This window comes from Ixodes scapularis, unplaced genomic scaffold (assembly GCF_016920785.2).
Source record: "Ixodes scapularis isolate PalLabHiFi unplaced genomic scaffold, ASM1692078v2 PGA_scaffold4__175_contigs__length_147842914, whole genome shotgun sequence".
In the NCBI taxonomy this organism is placed as follows: Eukaryota; Metazoa; Arthropoda; class Arachnida; order Ixodida; family Ixodidae; genus Ixodes; species Ixodes scapularis.
Genome location: NW_024609879.1, coordinates 124367562 through 124391941, shown reverse-complemented (window position 1 = coordinate 124391941; position 24380 = coordinate 124367562). Strand labels below are relative to the sequence as shown.

At 45.2% G+C, this 24380-nt stretch overlaps 3 non-coding genes and 1 pseudogene across 3 annotated transcripts; 3 read left to right on the top strand and 1 right to left on the bottom strand.

Annotated features, from left to right (window-relative positions):
* Positions 1-8688: 8688 nt before the first annotated feature.
* LOC115315734 lies at positions 8689-10205 on the bottom strand (annotated as a pseudogene).
* Positions 10206-17187: 6982 nt separating this feature from the next.
* Positions 17188-17261, top strand: Trnat-agu. Its single transcript has one exon. It is a non-coding gene; the product is annotated as a tRNA-Thr (tRNA).
* An 87-nt stretch (positions 17262-17348) lies between these two features.
* Positions 17349-17422, top strand: Trnat-agu. The gene has a single exon. It is a non-coding gene; the product is annotated as a tRNA-Thr (tRNA).
* A 90-nt stretch (positions 17423-17512) lies between these two features.
* On the top strand, positions 17513-17586 carry Trnat-agu. The gene has a single exon. It is a non-coding gene; the product is annotated as a tRNA-Thr (tRNA).
* Positions 17587-24380: the final 6794 nt, after the last annotated feature.

Below are 24380 nucleotides of genomic sequence, written 5' to 3'. Positions count from 1 at the left end.
AGATACAGGTAAATAAAAGTAGACTATAGAGGCTTTGCAATTCCTACCTTTGATTCACCCTCTTAATCTTTAGTTGACATCGGCAACATCCTTGGTGAAAATTTTTATAATGCATCCAGCTCGGCAAACAACAGTAATTCTTTTAATAGATGTAAATTTTGTGCAAAGCGAAAAAACGTCTCCATGTGTAAAGGAGACTCGCAGCCTTATAACCAGCCGTTTACGCAGTGTGAACTTGGAGTGACACTTGGCATTACGAGGGTTTCTGCTCCAGGGCCCGACGCAGTTCACTATGAAATGCTTCATCGCCTCTTTCCCGAGTCCCTGAGAAATCTTTTCCTGTTCTTCAATTTCTTGTGGGAAAAAGCCTGCTTTCCCCATGCCTGGAAGCATACACCTGTCATCCCGCTTCGAAACTCACAGAAAAACCCTTCACAACCATCAAGTTACCACCCAATCGCTCTGACGAGCTGTATTGGGAAAGCATTTGAAAGCCTTATAAACAGGCGGTTAGTATCTATATTAGAAAAGCAAAAGGTCCTTTATAAAAATCAGTGTGGGTTTCGCCGAGGTCGATCTACTCTCGATAATTTGGTTTGCCTGGAAACCATTAAACGTGAGGCATTTGTGAACAAGCAGCGTTGTGTTTCAGTATTTTTTTTTATTTTGACAAGGCATATGATACCACTTGGAGATTCGGTATCTTGCGAGACTTGTATGCTTGAAAAATCCGTGGTCGGATGTTGCAATGCATAAAGGACTTTCTAGCAAACAGAACCTTTCAAATCCGACTTCGCAGCACCCTGTCTAATCCTTTTGTCCAGGAAAACGGAGTTTGACATAGTGGAATTTTGAGTGTTACATTGTACTGAAAATGAATTTTCTTGCACGAATGTTGCCTCCGTATATTTCCTACTCTCTTTATGCTGACAATATACAAATCTCCTCACATTCTTGCAATATTTCTAGTTGTGAGCAGCAGTTACAACTGGCTATCAATAAACTTTGTGAGGGGGCAGAAGAAAACGATTTAAGTCCTCTGTTGCAAAGACAGTCTTTTTTCCTGCGCCGCGGGCAGTCCATTAACCCAGCTTTGGAACTAAATGGAACTCCGATTCCGGTAAGGAAGAAGCACAAATTTATTGGTGTTATATTTATTAAAAAACTTGTCTTCGTTTCTCACCTGAAAGTTCTCAAGCAAAAGTGCCTTTGTTCCGTAGCCTCCTGGAGCTTTGGCTCATAAATGGTGGGGGTCGGAACGAAAATGTCTCTTGTATTTGTACAACGCCCTTGTGCGATCTCTTGTTAATTATGGCGCCGTGGTGTACGGATCAGCTCCTTCGTCTGCTTTCAAGACGTTGGATCCTGTACATTATTAGCTTGCGTTTCGAAGCGGGGCTTTTCGCACATCACTTGCACTTAGTATCTTATAGCGGAATCAAATGAGATGTCACTGTGCAAAAAGCGCCAGTGCCTCAGTCTAACATGCACGTCTAGGACCCTAGCCAACTCTGATCATCCAACATATAATTCAGTACTAAGGTCCCAATTCTACCGTCTCCTTGAAAATAAGCCAAGCATTGTCAGACCAGAGACCCTGAAAAGAAAACGAAAGTTTTTTTTAAACAGTCTGGTTAAGACACGCGTATTAAGAAAATAATTTTACGCGTAAAACTTTTTTTTTTAGAGCAATATTGACGGCGCGAGACGCGATTCAGTCGGTAGTCACCTTTTTTCCACTTGCTTTATCTCTCGGCATTTCGGGTGCATGGAGGAGAGGTGGGTCGGCTTGGCCATCACGTTGAGGTGGAGAGAGCGCATGACCATCTCGTTGAGGTGGAAAGAGGGTATGACCACCTCTTTGAGGTGGAAAGAGGGTATGACCATTCTGTGACGTCATGAAATTTAATTTAATTTAAATTTAGATTGATATCACGCGTGTCCCAACCAGACTGTTTAAAAAACATTTTTTTGTTTTCTTTTCAGGGGCCTTGTAAGTTTTTGTATAGAGCAATTTGGTTCCTCCCTTCAACTTCGTCTGGACGAACTTAACCTAATTCAGAACGCAGTCTGCGTTGCCCCTTGGAATGTGGTGCTTGTTTTTTGCGACTGGACAAGCTTTCACTAAGTTTAATAAGAATAGCATATCAGCTATCGCAATTCAACAAGTATTCCTTTACCTGGAAGATAAATCTAAAGATTATGCTCACTTTTACACTGACGGTTCCAAGACTTCATCTTTTGTGGGTTGTACAGTGCACTCTTGTCATTTTGTAAGAATAAAACGTCTTGATAAATTTAGGAGTATATTTACTGCTGAAATCTATGCTGTGACATTTGCGCTAGATTATATTCTGAAGACTAAAACTAAACGGGCCGTATTATTTGTGCTCTTTGAGAGTGCCATTACTGCAATGTGGTCTCTTAAAGCCATTAAGAATATGCTTGTGGAACAAGTACGCGGTAAACTTAACAATGCTTTACGTAAAGGACAGACTCGCTGCATCCTCAGGTAACTGCTCTCAATATCAAGGTAGCTAACCCCGTCAGGATATCAGACCATTAATTAAGTCGTCACTTTTTTGTTTGTAGCAGTCAGAGCGGGCCATGGAGTTTAATAGGAAGTCCCATGTAACCAAGCCAGTCCTTGTGTCCTGCAAAGCTCCTTACTTAAGAGCAGCTTTCACAAAGTTGTATTGTGCCCGCTTCGAACTGGTCACTCTTCCCTTACACACAGACATCTCCTTTGTAGGGAGGATCCACCAGTTTGTGAGCACTGTGGAGACCATCTTACAATTTTTCATATTTTGTGGCTCTGCCCAGGATTTGACACCGAACGACATGCTCATTTTCCGTTTTTTTTTTAGATACTGTATTCCATTTAATCTCGATTGCTTACTGGGAAAGCACCCTCTCATCCCTTCTTAAAGAGTTTTGGAATTTATCACTAGTATTGGGGGCCTTGTACACCAGACCTAGTCCTAGCTATTTTCAGGATCGCTATTTTGTAATGACGTGACCATAGGAGCTTCGTCAGTTAATTTAGTCTAGCGCAGTATGGCCTCCGTTGCTGTTGCGCCATAAAACCGGCAAACACACACAAAACCCATGCTCAAGAAGCAGACTAACTTGCGCTCCGCATAGTTTTGTTACGTCACCTGCCGGAGACCAACACGGGCCACGTCTTGGACACAACTGCCGCATCAGCATTCGACTGGGAGTCGCGTTCTCACCGATTAAAAGACAAGTCGTGACCCAACTCTGACACTGCACTCATGTCCAAGTCGGTGTCTCGATTTGGCTTTCTTGGTGGCAGGCGATGCCCAAAACTCAGCACCACGGCTTTCTGATTTATAGTAACTGACAAGGTGAGAGAACGACCAAAAGGAGCTTGACACGCCCAGGCGTTCTAATTCTGTCAGTGACTGTGGTAGGTGTTGCTAAAACACCCATCCTTTTCTAGCTTTAGGAATGCTAGGTGGCGCTGCCGCGCCCCCACATAACTTTAGCTTCGCTTTGTATAGGCTGCATCGCGGAATCGCTCTTGCTTGCGCGATCGTCGCACCTGCCTTTCTAGCCCACCATAGTATGGCCGCGCTTTCAAACAATAAAGCTTTGCGATAGAATCCTCTCTAAACCGGTTAAAATATGAATCGACGCGCATGTTGTTTTTGATAGTTACTGTATAAACACAAATAAAGGGAATAGGGGGTTTCTCCTAACCTTTGTGATAAATTACAAGGGGTTACCGTGCGCATTCGATCTTTGCGACGTATTTTAAGGGCGTTGGGTTTATTCAACCAAAGATGCAAGTGTATAATTTGCCTGCAGAAGCACGGAATATACCGTCGCGCTGAAGTGAACGCCTTACGCATTGTGCGTGTTTCGTTTTGACAGCACAATGTAGAACTCTTCAACACAACTGAAAGGGAAACGTCCTTGAGAACAATGGACAAAGTTATGAGGTGTTATGCTACTCTCCCATGTTTGCGCAGTAAAAAGTTAAAAAAAGTTTATTAAAAAACTATCATGAAAGTGATTTCAAGCGATTGATTTTGGACAAAAAAAGATGACGTTCTTGTAGAAAGGAATTTAACCTTTCCAGAAGAAGCGATTATGACAAAGAGTTTGAAGGATACGATGGCGTATTTGGGCAGCACCTCCGAAATATGTTTCGTTTCACCTGAAATTAAAATGCTTTCATATCAATTCAACGAAAATTCGTGGGTGTCGCTTTAATAAACTTAAGTTCCTTTAGATGTAACGGTAAGAACATTGATTGGGTAACACTAGTGCCACTAATAAGCTACACTTCAGAGTAACGACACTTTGCCATATTGTGGCTTAAAATTATGGTTAGCAGTTATCTGAAACTTCATTTGAAATCACAGGGAGCACTTTTCCGTCCTCCACAAATGTTTCAACAGTTCGCGACAAAGCAAAGCAATATTACATGAGCTTCCTAACACCGAATCTAATGCTGAGGAAGTCGCACTTTTGAATCATGACGATCAGCAGTTGCGTCTGCTCTGCACAAGCACCAATATGGCGGCGCCCACAACAATGTCGGTAAACAGAGTGCCGATACTCTAAGTGCAGCTCATTTAGTGGCTTTAGGTAACACTTAAAGCACTGTGTAAGGCACTCGATAATACAACGGTCCTTAGACGTCAATACTTACAAGTGCTTAATTATTTAGAAACAAAAAATATAAAAATGTGCACACGATTTGGATTCATAGCCGAAAGCTAGCCACGTATCCGTCACAAAGTAAATGTAACGTGAACATTCACAACTCAGGCGTGCACAGTGAAATACTAAAATTAACAACATTGAATTTAGTTAACTCAATCAGCAAGCATCAATAAAAATTATAAACGTGTATTGCACGAAACGATTAGTTCATGCATTTCATGACGCAGGGGACTTTTAAATCTGACTGTAATTTGTAAATCTCATGTGATTAATTTAATGTCGTGGCGTTACACGTGTAATATGACGATAACACTCCTTACCTTTAGATGAATTGGGACAAAATAAATATTCTTACACGCAGTGATGTTTTTAGTGAAATATGATACTGTTGGCGGAATATCGTAGTATACGTTTTTATCTCCGGTATGTCTTATTCGTCGCTAGCCATAGTCAACACAAAGTTTTAGTAGAGCGTTCCGAAGCTTCTGATAACGACACCCGATATTCCGCCGCCGCCTTTGCGCCTGCGCAGTACGTATAGACCTTTTTCGTGTACTCTCGTCCCCGGCCACCTAATAGGCGTATCCGGTATGGGCGACGGAAAAATAATCCAACGTTTCAACCTGCAAACAGTAAAAAAATAAAGGGGAGGCAAAACGAGAAAGTGTGGTGGTTACGCTTATATCCTAAACGCCTTTATTAGCGTGGCAAAGGCAAAACAATGTTTTCGCCCATACTGGAAGTGACGTCAATTCAAGATGGCGGCGCACTTGCAGAAAAGGTCTATACTTATCGGATATTGTTATCGGAGGTGTCTGAACGAACTAGTAAAACTCTCTATCTACACCGAGGCGAGATGGTGAAAACGACGGTTCTTGCAAAGATGTCGAGAAGCTCTCTGCTTGCTTTTTTTTGCCTTGGTCCAGCCCTGCGCTGAGCTCGTTTTCTTCTTTCTTCCTTATTTCATTTCTTCCCCGCAGGGCCGAGTTTGTTAAAACACAGCTGCTCGGACGTAAGCTTGCGCTGCAGAGCCCCATGGGATCCTAAGTCGATCCCCACCTCAGCCCGTTTTGATCTGGATGAGCATCGTACCGGCGTGCAATCGTGTATCACTACCGCGTGGTACACGTTAAAGACCCCCAGGCTAGCAGTCGTACTGCACTGGCTAAAATTTTCATCTCTAGTGGGTAACAATGGTCGCCACACTCAGGCCGAATAAACTCCTGCTGTTCAAGCAACTAATGACTAATTTGTTTTGTTTTTCTCGTTATTTTGCAGAAGGATGTATGGCTCGAGTTTCAGGACGTGATCGGTTCTGCGATCGGCCAGCGCGCGCGTTGGTTCACAAAGGACCCACAACACTCTACAAGATAATTGACGTCGATGGCTCGCTGAACGATCCGGTTTGGCAGACTTGGGCAGACGCGCTGCAGCTCGACGAGAGGCCTTCGCCTTTAGCGTCGCCTTGCAGTTGCGTCGCGCTCGTGGTGACACGTTGCCGGACGCCATGGCGGCGACCCTGAAGCACGCAAGGTGGCACTGCGTGGGTCCATACTGATGACGTTTGGAGGGGGAAGTGGCATAGCCTTGTCCCGGGCACACAATGCCGACCTCATACGCGTCGAGCATTCCGACCTTGATGGGCGTCTTCGATATAGGTATGCGATCTCTGACGCGTATATAGGTCGTGTTTGTTGACTCTTCCCCATTGCAGTGGAAAATCAAGCATGGTTCGACACCTTTGCGAACTTTTGTGCGCAGGGTTGGACAAACGTTCGACTGAAGTTAGATTCTTGAGTGTATGTGGGGAAATAATAAGAACGGGCTGAGGCCACCTGGTGGGGAAGGGTAACAAAAAGTAGCTAAATTATAAACGAAAATGTATGCTTGTTTTTCATATTGCATATTTGATAATATTTTTCTAGAAAAAAAAAACTTGCATACGAAATATATATTTCTTTTAATTTCGATTTTTTTACAATTTTGTTGATTGAATTGCCAAATGAATTGCGAAAACTTGTGTTTTTTTCCCAAAGCTTATTTTTCCTTTTAGCAGTTGCACCATGTAAGAATGCTTTCACATGAAAGAATTCTGGCTTCCGCATCTTGAAACGTTCGGCGTTTTACAATGCATTCATTATGTTTTCACTGACGTGAACGTTGCGTCAGTGATGAACGAAAAAGTCTGAGAAACTTGCTGTAGCGCCCTTTAGACGATACAAAGGGAGTGTTCCAGAAACATCTGGTGCGTTTCACCATATCTCCATGTCAGAGACGCGCTGTTTTCTGAGAATTCTTCGTGGTGAACGACTCTTTGGAAAGCTTAAAAAGGTATTTGAACTCAAAATTTTCGCAAGAAAATAAGAAAAACAAAACCGTTCGTTTTTGTTGAAGAACGAAAGAGGGAAATTGCGTAGTTACCATTTGTACGAATCATTTCCACAACGCGCCTGTGGTATAAGATAGTTCTGTAATTCGAAATGATCAACTGTAAAAGTCGTAAAATATCTACAAGATGTGCTTAACACTGCCCGACACGCGACATTTGTTCGTTTTCGAATTTTACTTAGAAAGGTTTCGACGAGCAGCACATATTACCATTTAGATTAATAGCCCTAATGAGCGCTTTGCATCGCACTGACAATTTGACTTACAACCGTTTGACTCAGTTCCAAGAAAAAAAAACGCAAAGAAACCAGCTATCGCCTGTTCGCGCCAGCAGTGTCACGCAGTGTATACGTAAAAGTAGTGCCTCCGACAGATTCCTACATACGTTTTCTTAAAGATTCATATCTTGCTTCAAAAAAATCACGCAAAAAGTCGTTAAAGATTGTAAACACTTACGACAGTCGTAATGGGAAACAGAGCGACAGCTGAGAAGTGATGTCAGAGCCTCTAAGGTGTCATTTCGGAGCAGATGGACCGAATGAACGGTAAAGGTACGAGCGCGCACCCTAAAGTGCGCCTAGGCGTCTCGTATATTGAACTAAGAACACAGCGGACGAATGTTCCATAGCGTTTTGGAATCCATGGCTTTGTTAGAAGGGAACGTGTTTTCGTACGTCCCTTCGGTACAAATATTAAGTTACACGTGCTAAACAAAAAGCGCTGAATAAACAGTGCGAAGGAAGTAGACATGAAGAAGTGCACTCTCAAATGAAGGCTTATGGAAACAACATACACACTATTCATACCATCTTCCTGGCTACTTGTTTAGAAAGTGAAACTCTGCATCTGTCAGGTGCATTGACGGTGCACTCATGCACTTACTTTTCCCCTTGCCTTCGGATAGAGAATGCATCGTAAAATTCTAAGGCAGTTTTATGCGTGCGTGCATCTCCATAGACTTGTTGTTTGGGCTAATTCTGGGTCACACGGACACGCTTTCAAAGTGCACTGTTAGATTGCCTGGACGGGGACTGTTTTACTGACCGTGGGCGTTATCTCGATTCCGTGCACTTTAACCATGCATGCTATCTCGCTTGCTTGCTCGTTTTCCCTGTTATCAGGGGCTCGTGGAATGTTTTGGTGGAGTGCCAAAAACGGCACGCGCCGACGTGGAGCGCGGTCGATGGGCGCGAAGCCATGTCCCACTAAGGGCTCTAGCTATAATATATCGCTGCGAAAATTTGCAGAATGTGGGAATGTTGCAGGGTGGGAGAGTTACTCGTGTCGGAAACAACTAGAGTCCTGACCATGCTTCGTTGCACTTTAAAGTACGACTGCAGCAGTCGCTACTATTCAATGGAGGAAATTAAGAAGCACCAAAAGTGCTTCGTCACGGCGCTAATCGTCTTTGTGCGTTTGCGTTCACGTCGACAGACAGACAGACAGAGAGACAGAGAGAGAGAGAGAAAGAGACAGACAGACAGACAGACAGACAGAGAGAGAGAGAGAGACAGACGGACAAAGACAGACAGGCAGACAGACAGAAAGGGACAGACAGAGAGAGAGAGAGAGAGAGAACTTTATTTAGGTCCTGAGAAGCGCCGGTCAGCAGCACCGCGGGCCGCTCCCACGTGGGGACGGGAGGCCTAGCCGCGCCGCCGCATCGTGGGCTCTCTGGACAGCCCGGAGTTGTGGGAGAAGCTCGGAACTCGTAATGGCAGAGCTCCACTCCTCCTCGGTGACTTGATTGCGCCCCCGTAACTAGGGGCACCGCCAGAGCACGTGATCGAAGCTGCTAACCGACCCGCAGTCCGGGCAAGTAGACTCGAAGGTATCCGGAGCGATAATGCTGAAGAAGGCTAAACTGGGATATGATCTGGACCTCAACATTCTGCGTGTGATTGCCTGAGACCTGGAGAGTTTACCATGCGGGGGCGAAAAAGTCCGCGTGCCTATTTGATAGTTCTTGGTGACTTAATTCGCTAAAGGTGAATAAGATAAGATTCCCCGTAGCCAACCTGCAGATCGGCGTCCTTCCCGGCGCGGAGGGTTAAAGCGCGCGCCCGAGAGTGAGCAGAATCATTGAGAAAAGCGGTATTCACACGAGGGAGAAATCCCGGGGATCTCTCCACGCCACGCGCATCCCGCGACAAAAACGTCAGGCTTTTGCGATGTGCAAAAGCCTGGCCTTTTCGTCTCGTGATGCGCGCGCGCCGGGGAGAAATCCCCAGGATTTCTCCCTCGTGTGAATTTAACTGAGAATCGAGATGGGGGTGCCGGAAACCAAGTAGTTGTGTGCGGGGGGATAATCTTATTGCCAAGAATTTTAGAGGCTTCGTTGGAAATGGAGCCAGAAGCAAAGGCCCGAACCGCCGATCTAGAGTCTGTGTAGATGTGCGATTTACTATCGTCCAGGAGGGCGAGTGCTATGGCCGCCTGCTCAGCCCTCGAGGGAGTAGAATCTTTGCAAGATGCGGAATTGAGGATCGAACCCTTGTGATCGATGACAGCTGCAGCGAACCTGGCCGAACGGCCATACTGGGAGGCATCTGCGAAGCAAGCCGAACGAGGTTCGTCCCTACGCGTCTGAGAAGCGCGACGGCCCTGGCCCTGTGCCGGCCGACATTGTGCAGTGGACGAACATTACAAGGAGAAGGAGAGGTCTGAATGCTGGTCCTTTGGGCGTCAAAGAGCTGATGTCGCCGCTCTGCAACGAGCGTGGGGTTGAGGCCGAGTACGGCCAAAATCTTCCTTCCAGCCGGCGAAGACGACAGTCGAGCGACCTGGGCAGATTCCTGTGCCTCGATGATTTTTTCCAGGGTGTTCTGCACCCCTGGCTGCATGAGTCGCTCGGTGATGGCCTGCTTGGGAATGCCCAGCACCCTCTTTACGCTCTTTCGAATTAGCGTGTCCAACTTCTTCTCGTGACCGTGCCAGCAGTGCATGGCCGCCGCGTACGTGATGTGGCTCATGAGGAAGTCGTGAAAGAGCCTCAGGAGGTTGACTTCTTTAAGACCTCCCTGCCTGTTGGAGGCCCTGTTGATTAATCTGATCATGTTCTCCGTCTTCGTGGTGAGTTTGTTAATTGTTCGACCGTCAGAGCCATTAGACTCTATCAGCATGCCGAGCACTCCAAGGACGTCTAACCGCCGGCGATGCAAAAATGCAGAAATTCAAGGAGTGCCGTGACAATGCACTTTTGGTGGTTATTGATTGGCTTCATGGCGTCATATAGCATCGGCTGCGGGGAAACAGTCTAGCACTGTCTTTTTTTTCTCTTTTTATTTTAAAGATTGCAACAGATTCATTCAGAAAAACCCTTTCTTCGATCGTTTTTAATGACGTCCGAATGCGGCGGAGAACCGGCTCATTGTCCGCGAGGGCACGGCTTTGACGCACAAAAAGTACGGCAACCTTCTGCGTTACCGATCCTTCCCCCCCAGGTCAATGCCACCCGGAATGGGCGGTACGTGAAATATCAAAATCAGGATTCCTCAAGTCGGAGCCTGTACATGCCACGGGAGAAAAGCGGAGGATAAAGTCTGAAGGCTTCCACATGTTATATAACATGTGCGGTTGGCTTCGACCAAGAGTACTCGTAATCCATTACTTTTTTTTTTTTTTTGATTAACGTGTTCGAGTCGGAACGGCGTGGGCGTAGCACTCACCCGACAACGGACGTCAGATTTTCCAACTTGCAACTTCTGCCGGTTTTTTTTTTGTGTGTGTGTCAATGCTATTTTGTAATTGCACCCACACACAAAAAAAAGTTGGAAGTTGAAAAGTCTGACGTCCGTTGTCGGGAAGTCTTATGCTCGCGCCGTTCAGACTTGTACAAATTACTCGACAAAAAAGAAGTAATTGATTAGGAATATTCTTGGTTAAAATGTATTCATTTAAATTACTTGTTTACTTCGGAAGAAGAATACTTGACTGTTACAGGGGAAAAAAAAGTAATCGTTACTTTTCCGGGTAATTACGATTTTCAAAACGACAATTTGTTTCTTTCAGCCGGATGAAAAACGGGTATTTCTTACTGTCCATTATTAGATTAGATTCACAAAACTATAAACTACCTATTTTCTTAATCCACCGATTCTGGCAAACCATATCATTCTGCCGGAGGCTTACTTCGAGAATTGCTTGGTAAAAAACGTGTACCGGTTTCTATTAGGAAGGAGATGGAAACATAGTAAAGGTTACGAGTAATTTTAGTAGTTCTAAAGATAATTAAATTTCTCTGGTGATTACTTCAATATAAATGCATTTAAATGATTACAAAATAACTAAAAATTCGATTTCAAGTAATTAAGATTACTTATGAGGATGCATCATTTTTGCTGCTGTTCCGGTCTTGATGCACATCAACGATCTGCACCGAGTATATGTTTGTTTCCAGGGCTCTAACCACGTGAATTAGTTTGGAGTGATTCTCGTGCATTGCCTTGTTCATACGCCCTTCAAGAACTTTCTTTTATCAGAAGAAAACTTTCACAAAAAATTGGTAATTAAAAGTTTCTGCTGGTAGTTTCCCCAACAAGATTGACCGAATAAAAACAACAAGAACGTCAGATCATGGTCTCAATATCCAAGCTCAGCTATGAGATTCAGATACCAAATTCAATTCTTCTGGGCTTCAGTTGGAACCAATGATCGAACAAAATGAAAGGGTTAGGTTGGTCAACGGTAAACTTTATAATAAGAATACTGCCTACATTTGGGATGAAGGCACAGACTCAAGGGTCGTGTTTCGAACTGAAGGACCATCGTGTCGACGTCCCGAAAAAGAACTTACGATTATTTGTGTAAACGCGCAAAGTGTGGTAAATAAAGGAGAGCAGCTAGACTTTGCATGTATAACTTACGACACGCATGTGGCTGTTATTACAGAGACATAGTTAAAAAAAGAACGATTTATCGGATTCCTCCTTCGTATACTGTATTTAGAAGAGACCGACCATCCCGAAGACGGTCGTACAAACGTGCAACGCTCGAAGATAGTGCTGGATATGATGCTTGCTCTCAATCTTACCCAGATAGTAGACCAGCCCACAAGAATTACTAGCTTGAGTAGTTCCCTTCTAGATTTGGGTTTTTGTTAATACTGACCTTTATGCTCCCTCTGTTTTTATTGAAGAGGGCATCTCAGAGCATAGTTTGGTTTATGTTTCTTGTTCTCTAAAACAAAAAGTCGTGTTCCCAACGGGCGAGGTATATGTACGTCAAGAATTACAATGAGGCAGACGACATTTCCATCCTTGATTTTCTCGATACAGCTTTTGAGTCATTCAACAATAATGATGTGAATGTTTTGTGGAATAAGTTCGAAGGTTTTTGCGAATATTGTTTACAAAATTTTGTCCATAAAAAACAAAAACGTGTCGATTCCACTAACCCTTGGATGACGCGAGAGATAATTTAAAATAAAAAATTAAACGTTAAAGGAGGTCGCCATCACGTAATATAAATGTGATCTCGCAGCTTAGTGCTTTGTTAAAACAGAAACTAAAAGAGGCTAGGAGCAATTACTTTTGTAACACTCTCTCAGGATTTGTTAAGGAATGCCTTCAAAAATTTTGGCAATCTCTTTGAAAAAGGAATTAAATTAAGCAAATTCTTCACAGTGGTGTTGTCGTCCCGAGCAGTGAAGAAATGGCTAACCTGTTTAATGTGTATTTTTTGTGTTTCTGAAGATACAGGGGAAGATGAGTTAGATTTTGAAATTACATATGAAGGGGTGTTTGCTATGTTACTTAATATTAATGCCAAAAAGTCGTGTGGTCCTGAAGGATTTCATAATCGTTTACTAAAGCGATATGCCGAAACAGTTGCAAATTTCTTAACTGTTTTCTTCAACACGTCATCTTCAAGTGGGGCTGTCCCCACGACTGGCGCTCGGCACGTGTGGTTTTGGTTTTTAAAGCGGGTGATTCATCATTACTCTGTTACTATCGTCCAACATATTTCACTTGCTTGTTGTGTAAACATATGGGACACGTGATTTCAAACTATCTAACTGAGTAACTGGATAATAAAAATTTACTTTCCGATGCGCAGCACGGGTTTAGGTGGGGGTTTTCCATACCAACCCAATTAACAAGTATAGCACATGTTTTTGCAAGGGTAATCAACAAATCTGGCCAAATTGATGCTATGTCCCTTGACTACTCTAAGGCTTTCGACAAACACAACCTTTCTTTTAAGTTAAAACAAGTTAGAATTCGCCCAAAGATAATAAGGTGGAAATTAAAGCCTACTTGGAAAGCGGGAAGCACAGTGTTGATGTAAGCAAACATTGCTCCCGTTTTCTAGTAGTTAAATCAGGTGTACATTAAGGATCTTTCCTTGGGCCATTACTCTTCATTATTTATAATAATCACCTAATTGAATACGCTGGACCAACTTTTTCACTGCGATTGTTCACGGTTGATATGTCATTTTTTGCGGAGGTTTCAAACCTAGAAGATCACGTAACTCTTAACTGGAGGTTAAACAAAGTAGCTGAATGTTTGGATAAGTGGGACATGGTGATTAATTATGATAAAACTGTTTATCTTAGGATAACAAATAAAAAAATCATCTATTGTTTACGAGTAGCATAGGAACTAACTTAATTAATGAAGCTTCTTGGTTCAAATAGTTAGGGTTTACTCTTACAGGTAATCTGAAATGGTTAAAACATATTGATATAATTTGTTCAGCGGCCCGAAAAAAATCTGGACGTACTTAGGCAAAGGCACAACGATGCACCGAGCGAAGTGAAGCTCCTGGCCTACAAAACCGTCGTTTTGTCTGCCTTCGAGTACGGTTGTACAGCACGGGATCCACACCAGAAGGGAGCCATTGCTAAATTAGAAAAAAATGCAGTCGCTATCAGTTAGATTTATTTACAGAAGATACCATAGACTAGATTTCGTGTCAGCTATGGTGAACCTAGCAGGCCTTCAGCCTCTCCACGTGCGCAGAAAGATGACCAGATTGAAGTTTTTAGAGCACAGCTCTTATAGGCGCCCGTTTCCGGCTTGAGCGGCGTTGCCGTCGGCGTAATTTAGCGGAAAAATATTTCCGCTAGATTTAGCGGGGAAACATTTCCGCTAGATTTAGCGGGCAATTTTTTCCGCTAAATCTAGCGGGGAATTTTTTCCGCTAGATTTAGCGGAGAAACTTTAGCGAGGAAAGTTTTCCGCTAGACTTAGCGGGGAAATTTTCCCGCTAGGTTTGGCGGGGAATTTTTTCCGCTAGATTTAGCGGATAAATGTCTCCACTAGATTTAGCGGAGTAATTTTTCCGCTAGATTTAGCGGGGAAAGTTTTTCCCGGATTCAGCGGGGAATTTTTGCGCTAGATTTATTGGGGACATTTTTTCGCTAGATTTAGCGGGGAAATTTTTTTGCTAGATTTAGCGGGAAAATTGTTCTCAGGGGGTCACGTGACCTGGGGGGTCACGTGACACTTTATTTCCATAAATTAGCCTTGAAACCATCCGCTATCCAAACCTCCAAGACTCCCAAACACGTGAATCATGACACAAACACACACAATCTGTCGAACCTCTTTTTGCGAGAACTAATACATATAAGTATTATTCTTCCCAACGCGATTAATGATTGGAATGCATTGCCTCCCACAGCTTTCCAAGATGACGACACCTTTCTGAAGTGCATTTCCGTCCCATATGCTTTCCTTGTGCATTGCTATCTGGACTTTCTAAATGCGCTATGTATCAAAACTTTATTTTTCCGATTTTGTGTCTAGTACATGGGATGCCACCAATGCTTAAAAGTCGAAGGCTATTTTGTGATCTTGTCAATTTCTACGCTGATTCCAATATTTACGAGTGTTTTATTCTCTATTTTTATTTCTACTTTCCACACAGGTGTGTAAAAAGTGATGTTTGCATTATTGATTATGTACCCTTCCTGCTTGTACCCCCTAGTGACTGTAGTACTGCTAAATAAAAAAAAAGAACATTAACCACAACAGTTTGCGATTTATGTTTGACAGAAAAAAAAAGTATATTTTTCATATGTCATCATTGTCAAATCATTCAGTCTTTGCGCACGGAAGGTAAGTTTCAAAGGCTAGGGCTGTTGTACGGTATTGTGGAAAAGACGAGGCAAGACAGCCTACCCTTTCTGGTATTGTTATCTTAAAAGCCTCACATTGCATACGAACCAGTCGATCCACTTCCAGTGTGTTCGAATTTAATTATTTATCTTAAAACAGGAGAGGGCTTGAGCCTTTTGCCATATGAAATTTCGAATGCGCAACTGTCAAACAGCTTGCTGATGCATGTTCTTCATTTTGGGGTTAATGGCAAATGGTCTTTATGGTTAATATATGTTTTCTTTCATTGCAAATACTCCTGTGCTCTTGTCACATTTTGATTAAATTCATGCTGCCATAGATTTTATTTATTAATCGCTTTATTAGTTCCGCGTGTCTATGTCCGATTGCATTACGGTGTAACGATCCCATGTGAAACATTTGATCTATTTTCTCTTCATTGCCCCAGTGTTTTGTGGCGTTAGTATCTTTAGCGTAGGGCCACTGTTCGTTACGTACTGTTTATTTCTTGTTAACGACTCTAAACAAAAAACAAAAAAAAAAAAAAAAAAACCAACGTGCCTGTGTTTTTTATCGACACACCCAAAAGCTTTAAATACTCTTGACGCTCCTTTCTTGTACCTGCAGTTCGTTAGAGCAATTATTGTAATTTCAAAGCCAGTTTCATCTTACAAGCGTTAATAGTTATTAATCTGCGCGGACAAAAATATAGGGGCTGTATTGACTTTGTTAAGGCACATGTGAGATGCAGTGATGTTATAGTGACGACAGTCGAAATAGTGCTTTCGGTTATTATTGATTAAAACACCAAATAACAACATTTATTATATCTGTAATAGCAGGAGTTCTTTCAATATGGAAATATATAAACATTGTTCTGATGTTTTGCTGTAGAATGGCACAAACAGCGTTTCACGGACTGGTCATCTTGGGAGCGAAAGCCGAATATGTCATTTAATGCATGTTTTCGTTAGCCGTTGCTTATTTTGATAGTTTATGGGGAGGGTGTTAAAATCAGAATTGAAACTTGTAATCTAGTTTTTTTTTTTACTGGTCGAGTCATGCAAATGTCATTTATGATGAAGTAGTTATCGGTAGCAAGGTGACCAACCCCTTCTATAAAACCATTGTGGTGTAGAAACCCTTTATTCGTATATCAGTTATACCAAATTTCTGTCACTTCTCATGCTATTTGTCAGCGTCAAAAACCCACACTTCGTGCGGGTGCACCATGGCTAGTTCAAAACGCTTCCGGAATAACTAGCATGACGTCTGGTCATAGTCAGAACCTGTATATGCGTCTGTCCTACTCAGGCTGACGTTGTATTTTTTTCTCTCTCCTGCATTTAAAAGCCATGTTCTTAGGTGAACTTACCAATAGGAGACAAGCTTGTGCCCGTTGCACCACAAAACACGAAAGCACGTGTTTAAGCAAACTTAATGAATACCAAGAAACGCGACTACCAAACAGAGCACTAAAAATAGTCCACATCGAAGAGTATCCCTAAAGCAGCAGATGATAAGTGCTGCAGCACTTCCAGCTAAATGGTGAACAAAATGTGTGATCTTGCCATCTTGTACCTCTGTCGGCCGCTACGTGGAATCACAGTGCTCAGGCGTAAAAGAAAAAAAAAATACAAGAGAAAAAAAAAAGAAAGGATGTATCATATCTAACCTGTTACACCTTATCTTTCGAAAAGAATAGTCCAACAATTTTGTTGTCGCTTGCCTACGTTCAAGTACTGATGCTCCAAATTGATAGGGAAGCGGGATTACAGGTCAAAATACTTACTTATTTCTTTTTTTCATGCACCAAAAGCTTGAAGCATCAATTTTTTGAAGCCTAACACCGAATGGTTTCGTCACCGGGTTCTTGCAGCTTCAAAACAGTCGGCTTGGTACACATTGCGTGCATCGTATAGCCTATAGCCAACGTCTGTATTTAAGCGCAAGAGGCTATGAAGAGGCTACTTGACCTTGGAAACCAGTTCATCGCAAAAGTGGAGCGGCGATATGTCGCGGAGCCCGCAGTGCTATCGGCGCCGTGGCTTAGTTGGTTAAAGCGCCTGTCTAGTAAACAGGAGATCGTGAGTTCGAATCTCACCGGTGCCTTTTGCAGGCCGAGACACCAATCTTTTGTTAAAAAACTGGTCTTCGTTGCAGTTTCTGATTGTGTGCTTCATATCTGCTGACTGTTCCGGCGCCGTGGCTTAGTTGGTTAAAGCGCCTGTCTAGTAAACAGGAGATCGTGAGTTCGAATCTCACCGGTGCCTTCTGCAGACCGAAACACCCAACTTTTTTGTTCAAAAACTGGTTCTTCGTTGCAGTTTCTGATCGCGTGCTTCATATCTCTTGACCGTTCCGGCGCCGTGGCTTAGTTGGTTAAAGCGCCTGTCTAGTAAACAGGAGATCGTGAGTTCGAATCTCACCGGTGCCTTTTGTTTCTGAATAGAAAAGATATTTGCAAAAGTAATAGAGACCTTCGCAATAAATGCTAATTCCTTTTTTTTTTACGATATGCGACGAGAAAGCTTGTTTGTGCCAGATAAGGCTCTGTGAAGTAGTAAAAAGAACCACACAAATAGAGGTTAGAAAGTGCCGTAGGAAACGTTCGGGGGAGAGAGAGTAAGAGTGAGAGCGGAAAGAGAGAGAGAGCGCGCGAGAGAGAGAGGGTGGGGGTGATGGTAGTGAACAAGGGAGATATCCCTTTCCCCAAATTTGTATTATCTCTTTCTGTGATGTTTAGGTGTGGGGCTCGGGCGATCGTCCCCGCCCTCCTCCCTCTTACCCCCTTTATGCCCGTTCTCCCCTCTTTCGACGCCACTGGGGCAAGGAGAAATCGCCCCCCCCCCCCCTCCCCCCCCCCGCCCTCCCCGTCCACCTGTCTCGAAGCCCCCGCTTGGAGGCGTTCCAGCTGAACGACGACGAGGAACAGCACAGCATGCAACTTTCGAAATAATGGTTCTAGAGGTTGTGGAATTAAAACGGCAGGCAAGAAACTCTGGTGTCTTCAAACACAATTTAAACATCTTTTCCGCAAGAGCGCAGCCATCTTGAATGTCGCCACTTCTGCTATGCGGAAAAACATTGTTTTGATCTCTTCACACCGCTGGAGGTGTTTACGAAAAATGCGTGAGTGTCGTACAGATTCTTGTTTTGCCTCACCTATATTTTATTGCATATTCCAGGTTGAAATGTTTTATTATTTTTTTGTTCCGCACACCAGATAGAGAACTCGCGTGACTGCAAATGATAGGAAACAGGAAATCTACAAGCAAAACGCAAAAGGGTGTCCAGTAGTGCACTAAATAAGCTAGGCTTCAGCGCAGCTCATTTAGTGGCCCTAGTGTCGAGGTCGTGTTCGTGCCAACAGTGTCGCGCAGCGCGTTCCATGAGCTCACGAGCGGCAATGACAGACTTTCAAGCGAGATGCACGTGCCTGGGCACGTAGTTTGTAGGTGCGTTGAGTGACGTCCTTTTATAGTTCCTAACTTAGGCGTCAGGGTGAGTGAACGACAAATTCGATAATGCGTCTTCGAATCGAGGGTGGCAAGTTTGATTGTGTAGAATGAAAGCTTAGAGTCATTACGTTCTTAAAACATCACCATCAATATTAACAACCTGACGTTACTCTCCTTTCCTTCGGTGAAAGCAAAATTAATCTCAACTTGGATAATCTTGGCAAGCCGACCTTACCACGCTTTTTGTATATTACGTAGCCAATAGCCACTACTTAGAAAAAAAAAAAAAAAACTTTCAGCCCTTCTACTCTGGTGAAGAAAGAAGAGCAGCGGAGCTGTAGCTTCTGTCACGGCCACTTGATCCCCCCTGTTGGTGCGGCCTGCCGATGTCCTTCCGAAAACAAAAGAGCGCGCGTGAGAGGAGAACTTCTCCCCTTTTCCGTGGGGGCGCTGCACATCGGTGAGCGGTCTTGTGAGATAAAAGCTATATTGCTTCACCTTATGTTGTACCGCAGGAAAGGCTGTAAGCGCGAGCTACTTGCTCCGGGGCAGATCTCGGCGGCACAAGCTCTCGTGCAGTAAGGGCAGCTGTCAACGCTATGAGCTCGCGCTTCCAGCCTCCGCTGCGGTACAACATAAGCTGAAACGGAGTATAGAGAAGGCGCCCAAGCTCTTGCTCCGCTACCCAGATAAAATAGAGGGTTTTCGTAGATCGTTCTCGCCGTCCCGCGAGGCCCTCCGCAACCCGCTACGATAGCGGGAACTCCACAGTGAAGGCTCTGCGCTTGCGTGTGTGGTTTGTGTTGGCATTTTGGAAGCTGCCGGAAATGTAAATGCGCGTTCTAGTTCTGAGTGCCAGACGGCGATTAAATGTGCCAACTCCACTTGTGAAACAGGAAATCCTGCAGTTGATGGAGTACAATAAAGTCTCTTCCGAACTTGAGTTCGCACCGCTGACTTACATGGCTGGCTACTTGGCCTTCGTTTGCGAACAAAAGGTGACCTTTTTTATTTGTAGAAATTGTCGTAATTTCAAAGTAATTAGCTGAAACATTCAACCTAGCAAAGCAATAAGAATTTCTCAGTGAAAGCAAGGAAGGCTAATGTGAAGAACCCGCTAAACTTTGCAGGTGACGTGTCCTGAGTGCCAGCGCACCTTAAGGGAAATGCATCACATGACGGAGCATATCAGTCCATGTTTAGCCTTGACCAAGGAGGACTCAGCTATCCACGACCTGAAGCTGTCTGGCTGTGCAAGCTCTCTGCACCTTTGTCGAGAGGGCTCTACAGTCGGCAGAGATTCGTGGTTGTGGAAGGATTTGCAAGGTCCTCTCGAGCGCTGTGCTTCCACACCTTATGGACTCCCCGCTGATGTGGTGTGTTAACTGCCGAGACCCCTACCACAGCGAAGAGCTCTGCGAGCTCTTTCTCAGAAAACTCCTCAGACATTTTTGGCAAACTGGGCTGGTGACCTAAACAGCCCACTAGAGAATATATTGAGGCTTTTGCGAAAGCCTTTTTCCCGAAAGGTACTCCGCTTGTGAACTAAATGACTCCCTTGGTCTGTTTTTTGTGAACGATAAAGTTTATAATGCTGAAGTTATGCACGCGGAATCCGATTTTATATTGTCCTTCACAGATGAATAAATGGCACAGCTCGCGCGTTCTCGAGCGTCGGTTAAAACCGGAAATCACACGGCCTACCTATATCCAACTATAACTCCTATATTAAAGTGGTAATAGAAACGGGGCAACACTTACGGGAACAAGAAAACTACAATTCGCTCATACTGCCAGCAGAATGCAGCGTTAACGCGCAGCATACAGCTGAGTGACCTTTTCGCAGAAAGAATCATGTGCTTTTATTCTACACAGATTTGTCACATCATTCATGCAATCTGGCACTCGTTTCAAATGAGACTTGCGGTTTCACGAAAGAAAAAATGTAAATAGCCACACTGGGCCGGGCCGGGCGTACTGCTCCTCTCTCACTATATTTCGTCTTACCTTAGCATGGACTAACCGCGAACGCTGTGCAAGCGCGAGCGGCTAGCCTTTACTGCCTTGACCGGAGCACTCGCTGCGCGAGCACTCATGCAGCCGCCGAGGCTTCCTTCGAAGCAACTATCTCGCGCTTTTAGCACGCGCGGCTGACAAGTACATGCGTACATACTAACGTGAAACGAAGTATAGAGTTCCTCGATATGCTCCCCCGAAAGGAACTCTGTCTTTGAACTATCGCTCTCACCGGCGGAGTGAAGCATACGGCAGGCCGCTCCCAAGGGGAGTCCTAATCGAGTGGCCGTGCTTCTGTTCTCGGCGGTCGCTTTCCAGGCGAGCGATCTGCTCTTCTTTCGCAAGGGTACCTGAAGGGCTCGACGCAGTGTAACTTCAGGCGATAGCGGCCTCGCGGCTGTTGCGGAACCATTCGCGCTGCTGCGCACATCGCCGCTCCGTTCCGCTCCCACTCTCCTTCCTCCAAAGAAAGATTGCCGCCATCTATGAGTGACGGCGGCAACCAGAAACCTAGTTGCCGCCGTCACCCATAGATGGCAGTAGCTTTCCAGAGTTCGGTGTCATCATTGCTTTGTGTTGGACACGAACCTGGGGAAGGTAGCCCTTAACAGCTTGTGGGAACCATGGGGTTCCCTCTATTATTATCTAGGCCTAGCTTCAAGCAGGCCGTGGGAGTCGTCGTCACCAATGGCGTCGGAAAACCCGGATACAAGGAACGACGAGGCCGAATTCCCCGAAGGGGCCGGTTCTCCCTTGCCCATTTTTGGTGAACGCGCCATCGGCACACCCTTGGGAGTGATTATGGACACGTCCCCTTTTTCGAGTGACCTTCCGGCCTCCCCGGGCGAGTTCATTTCCCGGAGGCTACATAAGCCGGCCACCACCTGTTGCCGGGGCTCATCCAACGATGACCGTTCGGCCCATGGCTGTAACTCCAACGATGGTTTTTCCTTTTTTACAAGACATCTCTTCCTCTCTGGCCGGGGCTCTTGGTTAGGGGGAGCTACACTCGACGGAGCATTTATCGTTATTTTCCTGCTCCCCCCTTTTTCCGTGATCCTACCAGTTACGGCAGCGCGGACCCTCCTCCTGGTGATGCTGTCAATTAACGCAGCGCCAACCTTATTTCTCTTTCGTTCCGCCTAAGGGCGCAAGCGTGTGGCGTAAGGCCAATAAACATGTTCCTACGGTATCCCTGTGTTTGGTGTGGTCTCCCGTCCACCGGAGCCTAACGGCAGTCAACGGACGGACCCGGCCGTAGCCGCCATAGCTGCGGACTACGCAGTGGGTGTTGCCTCACTGCGATCAGCAAAATAAGTCGAAACCCACCTTTTGCAACCGACGAGTTACAAAGTGGCTACTTGTCTCACTGAGGACATTGGGGTAAACTAGAATCCCACAAGCTCCGCTGTAGAAAGCTGTAAAATTATTTTGTCCCGCCGATCGGGCGCCCTGCGGGGAAATCCGCCCAAAAGCGGACGACGCTACTCGGCTGGTTTTGACCTTAGCGCGTGGGGCTACTCTTTGATCATATCCAAACTGCCGAGAGAAATGAAACAAACGGCAGGGACGTGTAGAGGTTTAAGCGTGCTGGTTTCTCATTTACGATAACGAAAGAGGGACATTGAAGGCAAAAAGCAACCCAGGCTTTCGTGTGTTGTATTGTCTTTTGTTTAGAAAATTTTATTTACAACAGTGGTGTCATGCCCATAACAAAACCAAAACCTCAGAACGCGCTATGTACAGTATATAGTCTTTCAAGCTAGCCAACCCCGTGCCTAAGGCGCGGGCACGCACCCACCGCTCGGCAAAGCGCCCGTCCGCGCCATCACTCGCGCAAAGAGGCCCCCCAACCGGTACTGTGCCCGCACGTCCCGACCCTGCGACGCCTCAAAGAGAGGGCCGCATCGTCGTCCCGTTCCCCCTTTCTCCGCCTAACGCGGTCTAGATATGATCAACATATTGAAAACGGAGTTCAATGCGAGAGTTGTGCACGTGTAGGTATCGGCAGGACCAGCGCCGCAGGAACTCCTGCTCTCCGAGGAGGAACAGCTGCGCCTCGAGGTGGGACACGAGCTCCCGCCGTAGCCTGAACAGAAGCGGCCAGAGCGCGCGCAGCCTCCGTCCCTGTCCCACGGCGCAGCACCGGTTTCGCCACAGGACGTACTCGCTCGCGGCGAGCAGAAGGCACGCGAAGAGCCCCGAAGGACATCGTCCGCGCAGGAGGTAAAGTGCCACGCCCGTTTGTCTTCGGTATCCCTCTTTCGTTATCGTAAAACAGGGACGTTTCTCAGTAAATTCTGCTTTATCGGCTGAAATAAGAACAATATCAGACTCTCAACTTCGGCGGTGTCGATTTTAAAATGCAAGCACCTCGAGCCACCGCCGCGCATTTTAGAGACCACCAAAGTGTCGGTCGCAGCTGATAGATAATGTTTGCCGTGACGTCACACGTATGAACCACGGTCGTCTCGGCGCACTCTCTTGTGCCGCTCTTGTTCGGCTTGTAAGAAAAGAAAAATTCACTGCAATCTTTCAGCTCTTCCAACCACAATGTCATAACACAAATGATCTTTGTGTTTGACGAGATTAGCGAGATAGGCAGATTTCTGCCAGACATGCTTCCTTTCGAGCCGTTTCATATTCTTGTATTTTACGATGATGGGTTCAACAGCGCAAATAGAAAGAAGTGAATTTCTAATTCTCCTAGTTCGATAGAGCTGCAATATTTCTGTGTGGTTTTAGCGGTGCATGCAGTAAGATAAACGAAGAAGAAAAAATCCGCATTGAAAAGGTAGCACCACGATAGTAGTGGTGCACGCGCATTGGAGAGCTTTAGCAAGTGTTTCGGTAACCCCCCCCCCCCCCCCCCCACCCCCCCCCCCCCGACGATACCCGTTACTCTGCTGCCTCTTTTGCCATGTGCATCGTGTCGTTATGGGAGGTATCGGAGCGATCCACTAAAACTCCCTAATATTCGAACTAGTATGGAAGAGTCCCGATATACACTATGGGGCGAAAGGTGCCAGTCACGGCCATTCAGTTATAAAACTAATTACAGACATGTTTAGGAAAGATTTATATTTCTGACGGGTTTATGAGCGTCGTATAGAAATATGTATTTCTTTTTACCAATTCATTTATTTGTTTTGCTCCTGAATATACGCTTCGTTCGCTTACTATAGAGACTGCTGCATCATTAGGAACATACGTGAAGCTTTTCCCGCAAAGCCCTCCGCCCTTTCCACTTAAGCAGCGCGAACGCTGGAGAGGAGGCGAGTGGAGAGGAGGAGACAACCAATCACGGCGAGCAGAGAGCTTCGTGGGAGGGGCTTCTCCTACTAGTCTGAACCCGCAACAGTGTATGTAGGATGCTGGAATTGCTCGCAGACAAAACACATTTCAAGGTTGTTTTTTTTTTGCAGATCTTTGGGAAAATTGTGGCGCCAAAGGCCACAGACCTGACAAGGGGTTTCACCCTATTTCTTGAGCGCGTGAGCATTCCGCCACGTAAAGAGCACAAACTTTTCGTGATCCCGAGTGAACTGTGAATAGCGAGCATTAGAATAGCGTATGCAAGAGTTTCGCGCATGCCAAGGAATATCGTCGTCGCCACTGAGCATGCGCGAAGTCCGAACCGCGTTTTGAATTGACGCATCGACGACGCTATTTCCTTGCGTCGAAAAAATGTTTGCGCACGTCGTTCTAAAACTAGCCGTAAATCGCGTAAAAAAGACGAAACATGGGATCTGTG